Genomic DNA, 2,747 nt, shown 5'->3' with positions numbered 1-2,747 from the left:
TGAGCCACAGGTGCCAAGCCCACTTTAATCTTAAAGGAAACTTTTTTATAACCATCACCTCAGTCAAAGCATGGGACTTGCAGAAGCCCAGTGTGCTTGCTTTCCCTGACAGAACCCCTTCCTGCTGCCAAAAGTAACCACCATCCTGACTTGTGTAGGGATGCTTTTTTCACAGTTGCTTTTCTTTATAGCTTTTCCTCCTCAGTGTCTAAAACATGTAGTTGGGCTTTGTGTTTGAACCACTAGTAAATCAGTGGTTTGTGAGCCACTTGTCACCAGCCTGTCACTGGCTTTCCGTGTCTCCACTCCTCCCGCATCAGTGTGTGTCCTTGGTGCTATAGCATCTTCCCTTGTGGACTGTGCCCCTTTGATGTCTCTGTCCCACTGCTGATAGGCACCTAGTGGTTCCCTGGTGGGGGACACTACAAACCACGCTGTGTCTCTGAGTGTGGCCTCTGTTCCTGTGGGGCATGAGGTGATGTACACAGTGCTGCTGGGGCTGGGGAGGTACTGCTCAGCTTCTCTCAGTCATGCAGAGTCTCACCAACCAGAATGCACACAGTGTCCTGTTCTTGCACATTCTGGCTCCCCTGGTTGCACCAGACCTTTATTTTTTAATTTACTTTTATTTATTTTATTTTTAATATATTATTTGTAAATATTATACAAATTTTAATAGTTTAAATTATATGACAGCCAAATAAAAGGTTGCATTAATGATTGGTGGTACTTATGTCATAGCATAAATGTGTTGAGTTCCATTTCCTTGCTGAGGCTAGAGACTTAGGAATGACCTGGAATCTCTAGCAGTGATTTTCCTGTAGGCCAGCACTGGGGACACTATTGATCATGAACTAGTTAGGAAGACATGGCCATTTTACATATGGGAAGACTGAGGCCCAGAGATGTTCACTACAGGGCCTTAAGTCAGAGACCAGTTGGAGAGCCAGGGTCGTAGCCAGCCTGATATCAGGGTAGACGGGGAACTCAGGCCTTTCACCTGTGATGCCAAGGATGGGGCCAGTGTGAAGGCTGACTAGGTGGCATGAACTGGCAGGGGCAAAAGCCCACCTTGATTCCAGGTCTGCAGGCTGGGGAAATCAGCCCTGCTCTGGGCTGCAAGAGATGCCAGGCACTTGGTTGTGGTCAGGTCATCCAGAAGCTAGCCCTTAACCTCCAGGAGCTGGGAACTGTCAGGCCCAAGTCTGGTCTGGAATGGAGAAGGGACCCAGAATGGGCCTCCTATCTCTCTGTCAGACAGAAAGAGGCCAGTAGGCTGACATGGGCGCTCTGGGTCCCTGTGCTCAGCATTGTACTTGGAACTTGGGACCTCCAGGCTCTGTGCCTGAGGAATCTGTGTTCACCATGGCTTACAAAGCCAGGCCAGATGTAGAGCAAGGTCTAGGAAGGTTTGCTGCAGTGAGCCCTAGTGGCCAAGGAAGGGATGTGCCCAGTCCCTTAAATTGGGTTGGGGTACCGCACCCGCCAGACAGACCCTTGAATCTGAAGCCCCAGTGCAAGAACAGGCCAAAATGGAGGGGAAGGGACAGCAGCTAACCCCCTACTCGCTTGGCCATTCCTGGTTGGTCTCCAATGTTAGCTGTCCCTTCCCCAGTGCTGACACCTGTGCACAGGGCTCCACTAACCCCCAACCCTTTAGCTCTCACACTCTGCCCTGTGCTAGCCCACAGCCCTGGTCTCTGAATCCTAGTCCCAGAGGCTCCAACACACCCCCACAAAGGTCCTCTGGACTCTATAGTCTGTGGGGACACAGTTGTGCAGGCTGCTCAGCGGGGCCTCTTCAGGAGCCAGGCCTTGAGCTGCTGGTGACAGGTATCTTCCCTAGCAGTGAGCTCAGGAAACCTTCCACATCCTTCTGCAGAGCCCAGATCACAGTCACTGGGTGGCTGCCATGTGTGATGTCCTCGCAGACAGAAGTGTTGTGCATCTAAGAAGGCCCTGCATAGTTGGGTGGGAAGGGGCGTCACTGGAAGTCTGTCACCCACTAGAAGGGGGACAGTGTTTGTGTTCTGGAGGTCTAGGATGCTGGTGGGGTAGCAGGTGTTCCACAAACTAGTCCTCACCCACAGACACCACAAAGTGGGGTGCTCCAGAGGCTGGATGCCAGTTCTCCAGCCTTTAGAGGCAGTCAGAACATGGTAGCTGCCATCGTATCAGACTTTTAAATTGTGCCACTTTGGTGAGGACATAGTAGTGTCTCATTACATGTTAGTTTCTGTTTTCCTTATTGTTAATGTCCAGCAAGAGAGGCAAAAAATCACACTGCAGAGCAGTGAGCCCCGGTGTTACTGGGGTCTTAGGACTTGTAGTTTGGGAGACAAGAGATTCAGTCAATGGCGAAATTGTGTTTCAAAGGGAAGAAGGGGGGTCAGAGTTCTTATAAGATAGTTAAGGGTTTTTGAAGGAATTGTAGCTCGTAGAGGTAGCTGGCTCAACACATGAGTCTGTGGCTCGGTGGTCACTCTTGCTGCACTGGCTGTTTCCACAGTGTTGTGGTTATTGCAGTTTGGCCCCCTTTAAAGACTCGAGGCAAGTTCCTGGGGAGGGGGTTATTTTGTTTTATTTTTTTGCAAAATTGCAAGTATGGAGGTAGTCCTCCTAAGAATGGCTTCCTGACTACATTTTAGAGCTCTGAACCAGAGTAACACTGTTTTGTATATCATATTTTATTTCACACTAATGAGACTAAATAGCTTTTATATTGTCATTGGCTCTTAGTTTTTTTT

General features: G+C 49.4%; 1 protein-coding gene across 1 annotated transcript in view; it reads left to right on the top strand.

Moving 5' to 3' along the window:
- POLN (DNA polymerase nu) overlaps nucleotides 1-2,747 on the top strand; it is a 67,427-nt gene that overhangs the window by 9,920 nt on the left and 54,760 nt on the right.

The sequence above is a fragment of the Otolemur garnettii genome, unplaced genomic scaffold (genome assembly GCF_000181295.1).
Source record: "Otolemur garnettii isolate 467f Iridium unplaced genomic scaffold, OtoGar3 scaffold00198, whole genome shotgun sequence".
Lineage (NCBI taxonomy): Eukaryota > Metazoa > Chordata > Mammalia > Primates > Galagidae > Otolemur > Otolemur garnettii.
The sequence above is the reverse complement of the archived record's forward strand: the minus strand, read 5'-3'. Positions and strand labels throughout refer to the sequence as shown.